This window comes from Lathamus discolor, chromosome Z (genome assembly GCF_037157495.1).
Source record: "Lathamus discolor isolate bLatDis1 chromosome Z, bLatDis1.hap1, whole genome shotgun sequence".
NCBI lineage: Eukaryota > Metazoa > Chordata > Aves > Psittaciformes > Psittacidae > Lathamus > Lathamus discolor.
The window spans coordinates 93279956-93299444 of record NC_088909.1 but is presented as its reverse complement, the minus strand read 5'-3'; positions in this window follow the sequence as shown (position 1 = coordinate 93299444).

Genomic DNA, 19489 nt, shown 5'->3' with positions numbered 1-19489 from the left:
TTCTAGTAATACTAAAGAGAGTCAAATGGTTAGGATTCCTATTAACTTATTTTTTACTTACCAGCAGCAAACTTCGAACTCCACTATCTAGCTGGAGTATACACAACACTAAGCTTACGGTTACACTGTTTCTGCAGGGTGCTGTTGAATGGATAGAACCACAGCGAAGTCAACAAAACTTAGGTGAGCTAGTCTGCAAGTCCTAAGCTGTTTTTAAAATAACTTACTGCAAAAATTGGTATAAAACATGACTCTATGTAATGGGGGAAAAAAAAAAAAAAAGAAAAAGAGAGGAATGAACTGGAGACATACTGTTAATCTTTTTTTCCTTTTTACCAATGATTTACTTAATGTCACTGCAGCAAAAGTGACTCTCTGGGACTGCAAAAGATTGTGATTGTCTAACCTCTAGTAGATTTTCTGTTTCCTTTTGTTTTCATTTTAGACTTTTTCTCAGGACTGTTTGGTATAAATCATTAGTTACTGCTCTAATGTTCAGATTTATGCTTAGGAAGTCTTAAGAGAACTTCTTTTACTTCAGTTTTACTGTTGTGAGGAATTTAAGTTATGTTGATGCTAGACATGCATCTTTGTTATACACCCGAGATGTAGATATTGATGTATAACAGTATTCAGAAGACAGACACCATTTCTTTCCTTCCAGCTTCCTGAAATAACCAGGAAAAATTAAATAAAAATTACTATGATGTGGAATAACCCTTCATTACCTGTTGCACTCTTTATTTATCTTGGGCAACCAGCCAGATCTGAAGTCAGTTCAGCATTATTCTTCTGCTAGTGAGTTCATTAGGAAAAAAAAAAAAAGGAAAGGAGGGAAAAACAAAGCTGTTCAGAGTAATCTACAAAGATCCAAAAGTGTGGCAGGTATAAGAGATATGTCACCATGAATTCCAGTCATTCCACTGAATTCAGATCTGAATTTGGCCTCATCTTATGTCAACGCTGGTAGTAATCTGGAAAACATCTCCCTCCTATTTTGGGAGGAAGGAGAGCTGTTCCTTTAGTTTTCATGGTGGAACAATGGAGAGAAAAATGTGAAAATATGAATCTGTCTGAGGCACTATGACCTTTAGGATTCCTGTGTGCGAGGTATATGTGGCCATTTGACCAATGATTTTAACATTCCCCTTGGCACTCTTTGAAATTGTCTATTACAAAACAGATGGTGCAGTAGTTACTTTTTGAAGGGCTAGAAGAGCATGACCACATCTGGAATTAATTGTTAGCTCCCTAAGCCAATAGATCACCCAGTTTAAGAAGGCCTTCCAGTACAAATTCATTGCACAAGTACAGAGAAAGAATACAGAGTATAAGCAGTCTGAAACTATAATTCATAGGCACACAACTCTTTCTGTTCAACTGTCTCATTTATGGGCAAGTCTTTCCTACAAGAATTTCTTTTATTTTTGTTATGCAACAGCAGTAAGTGAAATATGTAACTTCTTAAGTAAGGTTTTTAAAAATCCATAAATTTTCAGGTTTTGCATAAAGTATTTTCCTTTTCCATTGACAGCTACATTATTACTAAAGAGATGACCTCTTTTCATTTCCATACTGTCCTTTACCCCGAAGGATAGCTAAAGGTTATATTAAACCAACATGCACAACAGCATCATTCAAATAAAGCTACCTATGGGAGTTTGGATGATCATTAAGCATGCTCTGAATAATGCAGGGAAACGGCATTAGGGCATTCAAAAATGAATGGTAAAAACTATTTCTGCAACATTCAATACCAAAGGAAAACACAAGTTTTAACCCATAGCATCTCATATTTTAAAGTGCCTTTTACTGATCTACTCAGCTATCATTTGATCTGGATAATCTAAATGCTAAAAATATCAAATGTGTTATCTGTCATTATAAAGAAAAAAACTGTAATTCCAAAAGTTCATTATTAACTACAAAAGCCCCAAATTCATGTAACAAAGTAGTTGCAAAGGCAAAGAGTTTTGAATGTTACCCAATCTACAAGTTATATCTTTGATACTACATTTAAAAAGTTGAAATTTCTTGTCTGTAGTATTTCACTTGGCTTCTGTGCTCTTCTGTGCTCCTTTTACAAAGCACAGGGAGAAGTACAGTTTTAGTTTACATTCCCAGATTAAATTGTTGGCCTTTTAATTATCATGATGTTTAAGGATTTGAAACACTGCACAAGGTAAGAAACATTTTATAATATGAATTTGCTGAAACTGGTGAAATTCCACAGGAATTCCACAGGAGTTACCTGATCACTGGGTGGCTGATGAAAATAAAACTAACCTCTTTACTCACCAGTTTACAATTTGGGTTTTGTCATACCAGATTACACATTGTGGGTACCCTCCTTCGTAGTTTTTTATAACCATTGTAGTTGCTTTGCTGAACTTGAAAATGGAAGTTGCATTGAAGTTTTAGCAGTATTTCATATACTGGGAGCACACACAGCATAATTGTGATAGGATATTCTGCAAATGGTAGTCTACCTTAGATTTGGTTTCTGGTTGTATTACCTGCTGAATTCTTTTGATATATGTTGAAGTGTTCTATGTGGTTTGTCTTCAGTCTTTTCATGATTCTGTAGAATGCTGGGCTTGTATTTAAACATGCTGATTAATTCAACACTTAAACTTTAGCATTAATAGAGTGAAAAATGCATACACTTTTGTAAGCACCTCTACCACAAGAGGTACTAGGAGATCTGCACTGACCCTTCCTCAGGCATTGGCTGCAGTTTGCCTCATGCTGTGTTCCCATGCCTCCCATACCTCTCATACCTACTTTCTATGTAGTAGCCTTGCTGACAGTCTGCAGATGTTAATCATCATATAGTCAATGTGTTGAGCTGACTGAATTAGTCATTACAAACTGAATTAGTATTCCTGTTGGACATGTTTTATGCTCTTCATTCACCTGTTCCACACATTTCCAGAAAAACATGGCTGGGTCCTGACTTAAAATGTCTTCCACTAAGGTTGATCAAACAGGAATAATTTCCATCAGCCTGTGTGGCCTGTGTTTATTCAATTCTTCTCTTTATGTTCCTTTGTGTTCCTATATGACTGGAATGCTTTGTTTGTAAGTAATAAAGACTTTTTTTTTTTTTTTTTGAGAAAGATTTTAGTCTGAATTTTTTTCGAGACCCTGGAAAAAAAAATTGTGTGATTAGTTCTGAAAGCCAGTCAACTGATAATTTTTACTTTTTAATATGAATCAGTAGTTCTTGTAGGGGAGGTAAGTTGTGACTGCACAGTTAAGAATGAATTCAGTTTTGTACTTCATATTAATGTTAAAAGCCATGCTACAATCTGCCATCCAACTAGGAAATTCTCCTTACAACTAAGAAAAACGGGATAGACTGCATTGCTAGCAAATAGAGAAAGCATATCTTAATCAAACCATCCAAATTCTGTGTGCAAAACTGAGATCCTAAAATTTTTATGGCATTGTTTTGACTAAAAGTTTCATTTTCTATTATACATAACAGCACACATATCCACATGAGGGCACCAGCTGACATCTTATTTTCAGACCAATGTGTAATCTGTTTCTGAAATGAACATCTCAATAAATGGTCACTCTGTCATTACACTTACAGAGCTAGAGTAAAGAGTGAACCGTTCAGTGTTATAGTTCTCAAATTATGTCTTATTCTTTTTCTATTCTTAGGGCAAAAGTATTTTTACTTTCCCTAAACTCTGCATTCAACAGAAGATCACATAGAGATCTGGGGATGTTAAGATTTCAAAAGAAAAAAAAATAATCTGTCTGCATAATGGAATGTAAGTGAACTCTCATTAAAGTTGGTGAAGTTTATTATTATTTCTTAGCTTTGAAAGGAGAACAAAAATCCAAAGGTTTTATCCTCATTTTTATTAAATACACAAAAATATGCAGTCAACACCCATTCCATTTGTAGAAGTTATACAATATTTTTTAAAAAGCAAAGAGTTCTCTACTGTGGGTTAGGCTGAGGATTCAGGACCAAGATTGTCCACTTCCTTTCCCTGCTGAGCTCCAAGGACATTGACCAACATAAATACAGTACAGGAACAATTATCAACTGAAAAGCCTAATGCCTTGGAAACACTGGAAGATATCTTAAGTGTTTTGGCTAAGTGATTTTAACATAGGGCAGACCTCAATTTGGCTCAGTGTAGCTGATAACATGGGAGAAAAGAAAATTTCCATGTCCTGAGAGATGACAAAGCTAATGATGCATAACAGGGAACCTGAGACTGCAGCATGCACACTGAGACAACAGAAATAATGCAGGAAATGTAGCTTTGTTGCTGAGTAAAACCCAGAGAGGTACTCTAAGTGCTATAGGTGTGCGAATACCTGAGGGGAATTGTGAAGCTGTTGACAGTCTGCATGCCAGGATCCATTTGGTGCATTTGAGTCGCAGTCTCTTTAAGTCTAAGTGGTACTGACAACTCAGAGGAGATTTCAAAGGCATCACAGGAACTACAAGAACTAAGATAAAGATGAAAAATAAAAGACTAAACTGGAGCTTTAGTGGAGAGCAGTGGCAAAGCTGCTACAGTAGCAGCTGTTTCTGTGAGAAGGTTCTGATCTGAGGTCTGTCAGAAAGGATGGAAGTACTTTGACCTAATTTTAGCTGTCCAGGGGTTATTTAATGAGTCCTAATTTGTTGGCTAGGCATGTCCTATAGCTAATGAAGAGGTAGAGTCATCTTTAGAAAGCAGATTAGATCTTACACCAGCCTAATTTTGATACTTATCCTAAGATATCTGCTGTCTAGAGGCAGCTGTAGAGCTTCACTGACTATAGGGGGACCATCTGGGACTAGATTAGACACCTAAATCTTATCAAAACTTAACTGAAATTGTCCCATCAATTTATAGGTGTATTATGCATTTGCTGCTCATGTCTGAATAATGATCATTTCTGCATATTTTAAAACTCTAAATAAGAAAGTTTTAATAGTTGAACTCTTTCTTTTATTTAGTACATGGAGACCCAGATACTAAAAACAACACTGAAATAGTGACACCAGTGTGGCACAGGAGAAAGCAGTGATGTAGACAATCAGTCCAGACATATGGTCGTGCATGTGTGAACAGAATGCAGGCTTTGAATACACAAGAGTCCTTGTACTGGGAAGTGGCAACCCTGGAAAAAATTTAGAACTACAGAGGTCATGTGTGGTATTTTCCTCATCAACTTTCTCTTGCTAATAGATATCAGTGAGAGCACGGATTTTAAAAGACTTTCTTTTCCTTAGCCCTTCAGTATATACATGGAGTAAATTGGTTCAAATGGACGATTTCACAAACAATCTGAATGTGTTAATAACATGAAAGTTGTGTGATATAAGCCTTAAAGTCTCCTAAAAGGCTTCTGCTTTTCCACTACTGTATTTGGCATAAGGCTATTCAATAATTAACATGAAAATTAACAGAACAGTATAATCCTTCCATGAGCAGAAGCACTAACATGTTTCTGTGGATTAACTCAGATGACTTACCAGGTATCACTACCATGGAGGTTGAGTAATGGTATGCTTGGTAAAGATATTAGGGAAAACTGCAGTTGTGGCAAGCTTTTTCCAGCTAGCAGCTAAAGACAAACATTTACTAGTATAAATCTTATTTGAGGAGAATTATGGTGTTACCCTTTTGTGGGTTTTTTGTTTGTTTGTTTGTTTTGTTTTGTTGTTTTGGGGTTTTTTTTTTTTTGGTTAAGCACGTGGCATATCCCAGTTGTTTTACCCCAGCACATTTCAGCCTCAAGGCTACTCTCTGGCCTCCTCCTCTTACTTAGTCAGGCCTTCTCCTGTCCTCAGATTTTTATTTTTAATAAGTATTTTTTATTTTTGAAATTTTGTTTAATAAATATACATACCCACAGCCAGGGATCTGTAGCCACTTTTTCCAGGCAGCAGTAGGACCTGCACATACTTGCTCCTGGTTGGCGTTTACTTTGAAGGACAGACATCAACAGCCCTTCTTTTCCTCACCTTTGCAATGAGTCTAGATACTCTGTAGAATGCATTCAGAGTGTGTGGTAAATGTGCTGCTCGTAGCAGCTTGAGAGAAGCGTACTCTGTACCCATGTACAGCAACTTCGTAGGGCTCTGGGAATTGCAAACCTTGGTCTTTTTTAGAGAGCTGATGTCCCTTACTCAAATTCTGCAGGATTCATACAAATGGAAATTAAATGTTAATTAAAATAAAGGTATGTCTCTTTGCCTTTCTGTTGTAGATGGAGGGGTAAAACCACTACTGAAATTCAGGTTTTCCTGGCTGGCAGGAATATATAGCTAATCCTAAAAATAATCTTGTCAGTTCCTCTTAAACCTATATAGCTGAGCAGTGAGAAGTAATAATAGCTGGGAAGTTTGAAGCATATCATGTCTACTTAATACATGCAGTGTGGTATCTGCAGGCTTGAGTTTCATGCAGCTTTATGTGCTTTCTGCAGTGAGGACATTATAATCTCTTTTGAAGAATTTACACTTAACAGGTCTTGCAAAAATTCATAATGCCCATAAAGTATTGCAGATAATGAGTTATCAATTACCTCTTTTTATTCATAATGAAACAATAAACTTCAATAAACCTGATCCTAATGATTACTGGCCTTGTATTAAAAGACTAACAAAAGCATTTGTTGCCATAGCATGTACATGTGTAACGTTTTTAATTCTGCAAGGCTTTCAGCTAGTGTAGCCAGCCTTGCCATCAAATGTGGTAACTGTTGAAAGCTGTCTAGCAGCAGCCAAAAAAAACTTTACAAAGAAAGTGTATGGGTTCACCATGCAGCTGCACCGACATTGATGCCAGCTCAGGAGAGAAGGTGCGGGTGGGAGCAAGCAGTGGGAAAGTGGAATCATTTATTTCAGAAGCAGTGTGGGGTTTATGCCAAAATAAACTGCTCATGGCTCTACTAACTAGGGGCTGACAATATAACAATGATACGTAAGTAGAAACTCAGATTGATCAAGTCTTTTGTTAGCCATTTATAAATTTAAGAACAGACAAGTGAACCCAGATTTCCAAAAAACTTCAGGTGTCCAATTACAGAGTATAATTGTTCTCTCAATATAAACATAAAAATATTTTAAAAGTTGTGCATAAATATGGGCATGCTTTTGTCAAAGAAATGAAGGTACAAGTTAATTAAGTCGTGCATTTCATGTGCTGTCCATGTACATCATCAGCTGACCTATATAGCTGGGGTCAGGGTGCTGGTACCCCCATACACAGACCACGATTGTGGGCAGACCTAGAGGTGATTCCTAGGAAGTAAAATTGTCCTGTACTTTGAGAATAAGTCTAGACCCTGTGATTAGTTTATCAAATTAAAAACTCACAAGTGATTAGTTGAACTAAAGAACTGGTATTTGAAGTTATGAGAAGAAATCTCTTGAATACCCAATAACCTCCTACCATGAAGTGAGGGCCTATGGATTACTCAACTAATCTGGAATAAAACTTCCCTGTAAAAGTAAACTCTCCAAAGTAGAAATTGATATGGAATTTCCTTTGGGCTCAGTACTCAGGTCTCAGACCTGGGAAATTAATGTGATCTGTAACAAACCTAATAGGGGTTCAAATGCTACACAGCCTCCTCCAGTGACCCCAAGGTAATCATTCTTTTCTTCAGTGCTTCTGTAGTTACTTTTCATTTGGTAAAAGCATCTTGGGAATGCTTCTCAGGACTGAGGGAAATGCCTGTTTTCAGACCTCTCTTCCTGAACTCCCATCCCAGTTTCACACAGCTCCCACATCCGTCCATTCAAAACTGGTTTTGTCCAGTTTTAGCCTCTTTATTACAAAGATTGAATGAAGCACATACTCATCTGCACAGAAATAAATGGGGTTAGTGGGACCCTGTAGCTTACAAGCCAGTAGTAGATCTGAGCTTTTGCTTTGGATCTTTTCTTTGGATTTGAACAAAGAGAAAATGGAGCAATCTGTGATAGCTTTTTCCAGAAGTTGTTGTTTAATCTAGGAATGCTTTTTCTATGCAGCAAGATGCATAGAAGTTGTTAGTTAAAAGTTATTTTTACAACCCAGCATATGTATGACAAGGAGTATAATGTACATGAGGAACTCTGGTTTGGGAATCACTTCTACTGTCTTGTCCATTTTGTACTCTCTTGATATATGATAATCCTGGTTTGCACACTCTCTTGGGATCTCAGAGATTGTGAAACTGAAGGTAACAGGGCCAGAATTAACTTCGAGTAATTACTGACCTGTCTTAATCTAATTTTTACCTCATGTATACCTGTTTTAGCTTTTCGCAATTCTCTTTGACCCAGCAGAGATACAGAAAATATAACGCTTGATGCAAATTACAGCACCACTTTAGCTATACATGCAAGCTGTGAAGACTTCTCATCTTTAACATTGCCTTTGTATGTGGCTGAGCAGAGATTTGTCATTTTGCCTCTTGCAACTATGGATTATTATTCTTTTTTTGTCTCTTCAGGAGGCCACCGCAAATTGTAGCACACTGCTTTTAGCAGCCCTGAAAGAAAATTCATGTACTCACATTCAAAGACTGGTATTTGAAAGGACTGTATATAGATCTGCCACTCATAACCAACACATGAATGAGATAGAGCAACACTTTCAAAAAGCAGGACCTGGTATGGAATAGTAGAATATCCTCCAAAGACTTTGCATTACCACTGGTTCTACTTACTCATCTTGGAACATCTTCAGTTCTGTCTTGACTACTGTCAAAATGTTTTATAGAGTCATAGAATAGTTAGGGTTGGAAAGGACCTCAAGGTCATCTAGTTCTAACCCCTGCCATGGGCAGGGACACCTCTCACTAAACCATCCCACCCAAGGCTTCGTCCAACCTGGCCTTGAACACTGCCAGGGATGCAGTACTCACAGCCTCCCTGGGCAACCCATTCCAGTGCCTCACCACCCTAACAGGAAAGACCTTCCTCCTTATATCCAATCTAAACTTCCCCTGTTTAAGTTTTAACCCATTACACCTTGTCCTGTCACTACAGTCCCTGATTAAGAGTCCCTCCCCAGCATCCCTATAAGCCCTCTTCAGACACTGGAAGGCTGCTATCACAGAATCACAGAATCCCAAGGGTTGGAAGGGACCTCAAAAGATCATCTAGTCCAACCCCCCTGCAAGAGCAGGGTAACCTACAGTACATCACACAGGAACTTGTCCAGGCGGGCCTTGAATATCTCCAGTGTAGGAGACTCCACAACCCCCCTGGGCAACCTGTTCCAGTGCTCTGTCACTCTTACAGTAAAGAAGTTCTTCCTGATGTTAACGTGGAACTTCCTATGTTCCAGTTTACACCCATTGCCCCTTGTCCTATCACTGGATATCACTGAAAAAAGCCTAGCTCCATCATCCTGACACCTACCCTTTACATATTTGTAAACATTGATGAGGTCACCCCTCAGTCTCCTCTTTTGCAAGCTAAAGAGACCCAGCTCCCTCAGCCTCTCCTCATAAGGGAGATGTTCCACTCCCTTAATCATCTTTGTGGCTCTGTGCTGGACTCCTTCAAGCAATTCCCTGTCCTTCTTGAACAGAGGGGCCCAGAACTGGACGCAATATTCCAGATGCGGCCTCACCAAGGCTGAGTAGAGGAAGAGGAGAACCTCTCTTGACCTACTAACCACTCCCTTTCTAATGCACCCTAAGATGCCATTTGCCTTCTTGGCCACAAGAGCACATTGCTGGCTCATGGTCATCCTCCTATCCACCAGGACCCCCAGGTCCCTTTCCCCTTCACTACTTTCCAGCAGGTCAACCCCCAACCTGTACTGGTACATGGGGTTGTTCTTCCCCAGATGCAAGACTCTACACTTGCCCTTGTTAAATTTCATCAAGTTTCTCCCCGCCCAACTCTCCAGCCTGTCCAGGTCTCGCTGAATGGCAGCACAGTCCTCTGGTGTGTCAGCCACTCCTCCCAGTTTTGTGTCATCAGCGAACTTGCTGAGGGTGCACTCAGTTCCCTCATCCAGGTCATTGATGAAAATATTAAACAGCACCGGTCCCAGCACCAACCCCTGAGGAACTCCACTAGTCACAGACCTCCAGCTAGATTCTGTGCCATTGACCACAACTCTCTGCCTTCTTCCTTTCAACCAGTTCTCGATCCACCTCACTACTTGATCGTCAAGCCCACACTTCCTTAGCTTATCTATGAGGATGCTGTGGGAGACAGTATCAAATGCCTTACTGAAATCAAGAAAAACTACATCTACCGCTCTACCATCATCCCTCCACCTAGTCACTTGCTATGAGGTCTCCACGCAGCCTTCTCTTCTCCAGGCTGAACAGCCCCAACTTCCTCAGCCTATCTTCATACGGGAGGTGCTCCAGGCCCCTGATCATCCTCGTGGCCCTCCTCTGGACTTGTTCCAACAGTTCCATGTCTTTTTTATGCTGAGGACACCAGAACTGCACACAATACTCCAGGTGAGGTCTCACAAGAGCAGAGTAGAGGGGCAGGGTCACCTCCTTCGACCTGCTGGTCACGCTCCTTTTGATGCAGCCCAGGATACGGTTGGCTTTCTGGGCTGCAAGCGCACACTGAAGCCGGCTCATGTTCATTTTCTCATCGACCAGCACCCCCAAGTCTTTCTCCGCAGGGCCACTCTGAATCTCTTCTTTGCCCAGTCTGTAGCTGTGCCTGGGATTGCTCCCACCCACCTTGCACTTGTCATGGTTGAACTTCATAAGGTTGGCATCAGCCCACCTCACAAGCGTGTCAAGGTCCCTCTGGATGTCATCCCTTCCTGCCAGCATATCAACCGACCACAACCAAACTTATTGTTGAAGTCAGACTACTGAGGTTTCAGAGACATTGCTACAGTTTAGTAAACGTGCGGGAAGGTATCTCAGCTTTAACTATTAGAATATAAAGGGGAAAAGTTACATAAATTATCAAGAACAGATTGTGTTTCTATTCTGTAGGAGCTGAGGTACTTCAAATAGAGTAACAATATTTAAACTAAGTATTTCCCAGCGTATGAGAGCTGTCAGAGTACTCTGAAACCCAAAGAAGAAACTTTAAATATGGTTAGAATACATACTATTACTCTAGCTTTTTAAGACCAGTTTATATAATTTCATCCCCACACAGACTAAAGTGTACTAGATCACCATAACCTTAATGCTTAAAAACACGTCAAGGTGGAAAGAGGGCATGGCAGGGCAAAAGTCTCAGGCAACAGAGCCACTTAGCATTCATGAAGGGTGTGGTTCTGGGAGGTGTTCTAAAGAAATAGAAATCACTTAGATGCCTTTGCCCACCCTATTACGTAAAGCATCTATATTTTTGCAGAAGAAACATAATACCACTCTGTCTGTAGGTGAGAAATCTGGATGGACTGGTGTGTGCCTGTCACTGACATCTGCTGCAAAACTCTCCCAGAGTTTGCCCACCTTGGTCATTGATGTGCTGGGAATTCGTGATATGTCTCTTGACTTTTCATGTTCTAATTCCAATACGCAATGCTGAGTGTAAAACATAAAACTGTAGGTTACTCTGCAACAGATTTGTCCAAAACCCCCCAAAATATTAGTAGTTCCATTATCTGCCCCTTTAAGTTTAATTTTGCTCTGGTATCTATAGAGTTTCCAGCTACACCAGGTTCCAGAGAGACTTCTCTTCCACGAACAACTTTCACAAGGGGTAAAAAGAAGGTGGCTAATTTTGTAGCTTTTTTTTTTTTTAAGTTTCCAGAAAACAATACTACTTTTTTCACCTCTTGCAAAGAAAGGCTTAGGAAAGACTTGATTTTCTTTAAATTCTCTCTCTCTTTTTTTTTTTTTTTTAATCTGGGGAGCAAGCATTCTACCTCTGAATCAGTTCGAGATAATTAGACACCTGCTGTGGGTGCTATAAAAAATATTTTCAGAATGGGATCAGGCAAGTACTGGAACAGGTTGCCCAGAAAGCATATGGAATCTCCATTCAAAGCTTACCAGGGCACTGAGCAGCTTTACCTGACGTTGGAAGTAATGCTTCTCTGAGGAAGTGCTCAGATTGTGTGATGTGTCAATTCCTCTATGAGTATATTATTTTGAGGATTTCCACAGGAACTGTAATTCTTCAACACTTCAGTTCTCAACATATCCCTGTGCTCAAGACCACACATTTATTGCCTGCCCGAACTTGTCAGCCAATAAATGGTCCCTCATTAATCAGTAGAATAAAATAACTGACTGTGGAAGAGAAAATGACAGAGCCAGAGGATTTTTACATATTAAATGGATATTTAAAAATGGGACACTTTAATAGGAAATTAAGTAAGATCTGAATAATCTTGGTCACCAATAATAGAAAGTGAATTTCTTTTCAGAAAAACTACCCTTATAGCAACCTAACACCATTTTCTTCAATGGGGTTAACACTAATATACATATTCGTGAGATCAGAACCAGGTCATTTTTTCTTAATGGTCTGGATGCCAAAACACTTCACTGTTCTGAGTGCAGTGGTATTAAGTGTTTTCAGTGAGCCCTAAAAAACCCCATCAACTTCATGTTTTTTCTCCAGCTGAGGCATAATCGGGTTTTTTTCCTTTCTGTTCAGGTATTGGGTTTGGAACACAAAATGCTGATCCACAACTGGAACTAGCCCAGTGTTCAGGGCTCTTCCTATCTGGAGTTTTTTTTCAACCCACTAGACTGCAAATTGCTCAGATGCAGAAAATTTCTGTATTTGTGTATGTTCCTTGAAAAGCAGGAGACCTGGTTCCACTATTTGACCCATTTTAGTGGGTTTCTTTCAGACATCTCAACGTTTGTGTCTTGCTGGCTGAGTCTCTGGGGATGCAAGAAACAAAGACCGGCACGTTTCTTGCCTGTAGCACTTAGCTGAGCTGTGGATTCTCTGGTTACCATATGTCCCAACAAGCAAATGCATGGTGCCAGCTCATGCAACAGCATGCACTATGTTACTGGCTGAATAAAAGCATCACATAGGATTCAGCTGCATCACTTTCTTTTCTGTAGGTCTACGCTTTTACCTTTCATTCTTCCTCAGTTTTATGGATGTAGACTTAAGGTCTGTGTGGCATAAGCTGAATGTGAAGGTCTGATTTACCCAGTTTATCTGAGGGACGTAAGTTAAGAGCATATTTACCATAGGCTACCTTAATGGTCTGTTAAGAAAGAGAGACATTTTTGAATGGGGTAGAGGGATGGGGGCTGCTAGAGCTCAAGGTGAGCTGAATAACACTCTGGAAAGATTTTCCCTTCTTTTCCAAAAGGGAGTTAAAAATGAATACATTCCTAGTTAAGGTACCTGGCCAGCTCCCTGGTTTTAGGTGGGGTGAAGCCAGCCAGAATGCAAATGCTAACAAGGCTAATCCTAGGCAGGCCAAGCAATAATTTTAGTTTCCTATCAGCCCCTCAGACCTGGTTTGTTTAGCCTGTCTTCTGTCCTTCAATTATCATATGCCAAAGCAATATGTGGGCTTCTACCCCACAATAATTCTTTCCTCTTTTATAGAGAGGTTGGCAACAGCAAGCTACCTGGCATGTCCGAGGGTCCAAGCCTGCCTGCAAACAGGTGCCACAGACCACAGAGAATGGAGCAGGTGCAGAGGCATGGAGCAGATTAGGGAGGCAGAACAGTAATGGAAAGAGGGGAGAGAAAATGAGGTGCTGAGCTGAGGGTGTGAAAAACAGGAAGATGAAGAGAGGAAGATGAAGAAATGGTAGAAAGTCTTGGGTAAGGACAATATGCATCTTTAGTGGAGAATGTAGAACCCCTAAATCCTGGCAGGAGCCAGAGCTGTGGGAGGTCTCCCTCTGTGGAAACAAGTGCTCTGCACATCACCCTGTGTTCCGGTCCTTCCAATCTCTTACAAAATCGGGTCCAGCAGTAGCTCAAGAATGATACATGAGATTCAGATCTTGATTTGGATTTGATCCCACCACCTCCAAACACTGAGCAATAAACTAGAAGTACAAAAAAGGTGAAGTATGAAAAACCGAAAAAGAGAGAAATGCAAAGTTGACTAAAGAGGAAAGGGGAATTACAGATGATGTGCCCTGGGTTCTATATGAATTTCTTTTTCCTCTCTTGGTTAAGTATTTCCAGATCATGTACCTAGCTGTCCTTTCGCCAGCATTTAGTAATTGTCCATTAGTCAATACCAAGTGCATCTTGCTAACCTCCCACACTTTTGGGGTCAAAGAGAGCTTTCTTTAGCTCCTGTCAGCTTTAACAGGTGTTGCCCAATTATTTTCTAGGAAAAGACTTCAATCTGCTGCAAAACAAGTCCTGCAGTGGTTTAGTACTCTCTCTGTCCCACTGAAGATTGTGTGCATGAAGAAGTGCAGTGCATCTGGTGCACTTATAACTGCTGAGCCCACATTCAGGGCCATCTTTTATCTCATTAGAGACAGACAGAATCTTTTAGCATTTAAAACTTCAGTGTTTTCTAGAAGACTTTCTGCTTCATCCATAAAATGCAATGAAATTAATATCCTGGCTTTATGTGCCAGACTGGCTTATAGAAGAGGGAACAGGGTCTAGCAGCACTGTTCCAGAAATTAGAGGGTTCCTAGTTTTTCACTGATCATCTATGTTTCCTATGATTATTCCACTATTAACCCTGTTTGATACCAGATTAATTTTATAAATATGCAGCTAAAGTTGACCCGTCTAGCCTGAACATTTGTGTGTACGTTTGTGTGTTTATCTTTGCCTCTGTGTGTGAGGCATTTCCAAGGAATCCAAACCTGGATCCAAATCCAAAGTCCTCAGATGATTCCTGTCGCTGCAGAAGGCTAAAACAAAACAGCTGAGCACAACTTTGAAGACATTTAGATTCTAAATCCTGGTCCAGATGATTTGAATTCCTCTCCTTCTCCCATCCCTTTAATCTAGGTTAAAGATAAGATCTTGGGAGCACGGGAAAAATAGAAGAGAACGTCAACAGTTCATATTAATTGCCCTCTATCAATCCCTGAAGAGTTCGCAAAATATTTAGGCAATCTGATGTAACAACATTAATAAACAAAACGTGAGAAAGAAGAAAAGCTGTAATTACAGCAGAGTTTGAACATCACATCTGATAAGTAACAAAGACCTCTAAATATAACATAAAAAAGGTAAAACAGAAAGCACAGTAAAGAAAAAAAATTAAAGCATTGTCTTCAATGCTATAGAGGTCACATGGATTAAATAACTCTTAATGTCTTTCCAGAAAGAAAATATCATTAAAAGCCTGGAAGAACTGAGTTCTGAATTAATTCTGTATCAACATTCAAAGCACTTCCCCCTCTCTTCCATCCAGCATTTTTCCTAAGGCCTCCTGCTTGACCCATAATAAGCGTGTAATTGTCATAAACAAAAAATAACTTCTGACCATTAATGGAAGATTAAAATTTTGTAAGAAGTAGTGTGGATTAACCAAGCCTTAAACTAAGAGTACATTCAACATCTGAAAGAAGCTCTATGAATATGTGGAATTTATTGATTTAATTATTACCATTATACACTGTGTTTGCTAGTCAGTTATATTTAGTGTCAGTAACTAACAGATTTATTTGCTTTAAAGGTAAAATAGTTGTTAATTCTACAGAGTAGTGAAACCCAAATTATTACCAGCAAGAACACAGTGCAATTTGCAAAAGCTTAACCAAGCTTTTCAGAAAATAAAGTTCACCATACATGATTAGTCTCTTACTGGTCTTGAACAGACAGGTGTCTTAAAACCACCTTTATTCTGTCCATACAGGGCACTGGGGCCACACAAGGCACTAGGGCAAGCAGCTGTTCAAAATCCTCTGCCCAGCACTCCTCATTCCCCCTGGAACTTCCTCACCTTCTTTCTTATTGTGTTACATCTGTTGATCTTCTTCTCTTTCATCAGTCATTTCTAACAAAATGAATGAGTGGAGTTTAATATACTTCACTCTAGGGTGGCAAGTATGTTTTTTTCTGGTTTTGCTTGAATTTACTTATAAGAAACTATATTTCAGTGCAGCCCTACAGTATTTTCATTAAGATGAAACACTGGGGCATTTCCATGGAGATGGAGGATATGTCACAAAGACTGTTTCTCATGTGGTTCTTCACTGACATATATTTTTTCCTGTAAAGAAATAAAGACTAAAAAGAAAAACAAAACCCCAAACCACAACTCAACAAAGGGAATTGGCCTGGGGAAAATGCCACTGAGATACTGTTAAGAAGGCTGACTTAAAGCCAAGGGGCATAGTCAGAGCAAATGCCTCAGTCCACCCATTGTGCTTACAGCCACAGGGGGCTGAGAAGAATGCCCAGTAAGATTTTAGCAAAAGTGTGGCAAAAATATTCTGGTATAGCTGCCTTTGTTTCTGAAATCAGAAACCTTAGTTTTTAATTCAACCTATACTATACTGCTGTAACATAGATTTTTATTTCTATGTTAAAACTGCATTATTATGCATTTAAAGAAGAGCTGTGAAGAGAGCGCAGCCTGCCCTATAGTGTCCAGCAACAATAGCTTTAACCCAGGTGACACTCTTATGCCAATGACTATGATGAGCTGCTGATAAGGAGTTCACAGCTGCAGAGGTTATGGCCATGGTGCGTTTGCTAGCTAGTTCCTTCCCCAGAAAGCAGTCTGGGAAAAGTTATTTCAGTCTAGTCTAATTTCAAGCAATTTTTTTGACTTTTGGAAAGTGAGAAATTCTGCTTTTCAGGCAGACTTACCCCAGGACTGCCAAGACCACTGCTAAACCATGTCACTAAGGCCCTTATCTACACAGTTTTTGAGCACTTCCAGGGACAGTGATTCCACCACTTCCCTGGGAAGCCTGTTCCAATGCCTGAACACCCATTCAATGAAGAAATTCTTCCTAATATCCAATCTAAATCTCTTCTTGGGCAGGTTGAGGTAATTTCCTCTTGTCCTATCACTTGTTCCTTGGGAGAAGAGAGTGGTCACCTACTAGCTCCATCCTCTTTTCAGGTAGTTGTTGAGATGAATAAGGTCCTCCCTGAGCCTTCTCTTCTCCACACTAAACACCCCCAGGTCCTCAGCCATTCCTCATCACGCTTGTGCTCCAGACCCTTTGCCAGCTCTGTTGCCCTTCTGTGACCTGCTCCAGCACCTTAATGTCTCTCCTGTAGTGAAGTGCCCAGAACTGAACACAGGATTTGAGGTGCGGCCTCACCAGTGCCCAGTGCAGGGGGATGATCACTGCCCTGTCACTGCTGGCTGCACTGTTGCTGATACAGACCAGGATGCAGTTGGCTTTCTTGGCTGCCTGGGTACAAGCTGGATCATGTTCAGCATCCTCAGGTCCTTTTCCACCAAGCAGCTTTCCAGCCACTCTTCCCCAAGCCTGTAGCACTACATGGGGTTGGTGTGGCCCGTATGCAGGATCTGTCACTGCCTTGTTGAACCTCATTCCACTGGCCACAGCCCATCAATACAGTCTGTCCACATCCCTCTGTAAAGCCTTACTACCCTCAAGCAGATCAACAGTTCTGCCCAAAGAAAAATCACCTTTGTTAAGTTTTAACTCCCCTGTGCCCAGAAAAGCATGCTTTACAAAACAACCTGGTCCATCTCTGACAGGTTTGCTTTTCCTTTCAGTTAAAATAAGAAAAGTAATTTAGGTCCATCTGATAGCTTGGAAGTGTGAAAAGTGCAAAGAGAAGAGGAGAGAGCATGCTGTGCTGGCCAGTCTTCCATAGAACACACCCTTTAAGGGGCAGAGAGCTGGTGTAATCACTGCCTCCTCACATCATCAAGGTACCCAGAGCAGAAAGTGGTCCTCAAAATTGCAAGCACATCCCTGGTCTTTGCTAGTGGCAGTGCAACAATGCACTGCCTTTTTCTTAGGGCGTGGAACAAATCTGCAGTTCAGCCTTAAGGAAAGGAAAGTTTGTTAGATGGACTATTAGCTACAACCTTCAAAACAAAACTTGTTATTATATTGTCACAGAATGCCTGTAGATTTATGAGGCTTTGCAAATACAATAAGTTCATCACAGTAGTGCTTGTTTGTTTGTGTAAGGATTTGTAAAACCAGTAATAAAGCATTGATGTGAGTTCCTTTTTTTTAACTTGAAAATCCATTAGACCTGGTTTTGGGTTTAGCTTCCTTCTTTAAAATGACCTGTTCTGGAATACATTCAAGAAGCTAGAAGCTGGCTATATGTGATTAAGACTTTAGGAGTCACAGTCACAAGTGTTATCAAAAATCATCCAGATACTAATTTTGACCTTCATTGTATTTGTTCTTTAGCTGCAATGGTCTTCCATAATTTTTACAAAAACTACATGATAAAATCTATAGCATTACAGAGAGCTAGCTAGGGGGAAAAAAAAAAAGAGGATTATTAAAGGAAAAAGGCACTGACTTTCCAGTAAAATAAATGAAAATAACAAATGGTTTTATTTTATCTCTTAAAGTAATGAAAAATTGAATAGAAGCTTTCCATTTAGGAAGACTCAGATGTTTTCTATTAAAGCTGCTAAAAAGCTTAAACAACTGTTTCAGAACTTGCCAAATGACATCCATCTGCATAAACTAATGAAATATAAATGATCATTTCCAGTAGTTCTAAAGAGGTATTAATTCAAAAGTTGATATAAGCATTCTTCATAATCAATTCTTACCCTTCATCCTTCACAATTCAGTTGATATCCTTCATTTCACTGTACGTTATAACACATAGTGTTTCACACCTAACGCATGCTGAAACTGCAGATGTCCCTACATGCTCTGGCAATGCCAGCCTGAACTCCTGGGGAGTTCCATGCTACCTGCATGCTACATTGCCTCTTGAAGGAGTCTGTTTTCTCAATTGATGAAATTACACAGCTTTTTTTTTTTTTTTTTTTTTTGCAAAGCTTTTTCAGTAGGGTGACATGATGTGAAATAGAATAACCTGATGAAATACAATAAGTTAATAATAGTGTTGTACACAGAGCACCTTTCATCATGACAGATCCCAAAGAGTTTTACAGACTGTACCTATAAAAATAATTCTTCACTCACCATTGAAATGCAGTTACTGCTGGAGAAGAATAGGGTAGCCATGCCATGCCAGGAACAACAGCTTTTTTGAGTAAGGGAAGTTAAGAAAAATGTCTTCATCTGAAACAATAATGGAAATATTTAGGAAGGCCAAATATAATTACTAGCATTTGCATTTGGGCAACATGTTTAAAGGATTTCTTGTAAATACATGAATCAATAATAGGGGTATGGGTGTCCATAATTATTTCATTTGCCACAAGGTCTTATGGCTTCATTTTGCCTTTTCTCAGAAACAGCACCTTACCCAGTAAAAGAGAAAAGAAAAAAATATTATTTAAGGATTATTTCAAAATTTACTCAGAGGAGAGAATGCCATTTAATCACTAAAACCTGCCTTTAAAATACTCATTTTTTGCTCCAGAATACTGAACAATTCTAGCTTTTCCATTAGTGTATTTCAAACAAAAACGTATTTTGAGTAAGTCCAAGTAGAATTATGTCAGATCAGAATCTGAATCAGAGT